This window comes from Trachymyrmex cornetzi, unplaced genomic scaffold, assembly GCF_001594075.2.
Source record: "Trachymyrmex cornetzi isolate Tcor2-1 unplaced genomic scaffold, Tcor1.1 scaffold760, whole genome shotgun sequence".
Taxonomy (NCBI): domain Eukaryota; kingdom Metazoa; phylum Arthropoda; class Insecta; order Hymenoptera; family Formicidae; genus Trachymyrmex; species Trachymyrmex cornetzi.
Window position 1 is genome coordinate 17,992 of NW_017300093.1, and position 267 is coordinate 18,258.

Below are 267 nucleotides of genomic sequence, written 5' to 3' on the forward strand. Positions count from 1 at the left end.
GCACAAGTGCATTGTATCAGAGGGGGATTATTTTGAAGGGGATAACATAATTTTGGATGAATAAATGAATATTTTTTTATAAAAATAAAAAGTCACCTTACTTTTGATTACACCTCGTATATATATGTTATACGTGTGCCTTTTATAAAGTTTAGAAATGTTTGCTAGAAACTATCAGAGCATTGACTGCTTCACCTTGAAAAGGGATGAACATCAGAAGAAATGCGATACCGAAAATAGATGATATTCCGATGTCGATCAAATGGA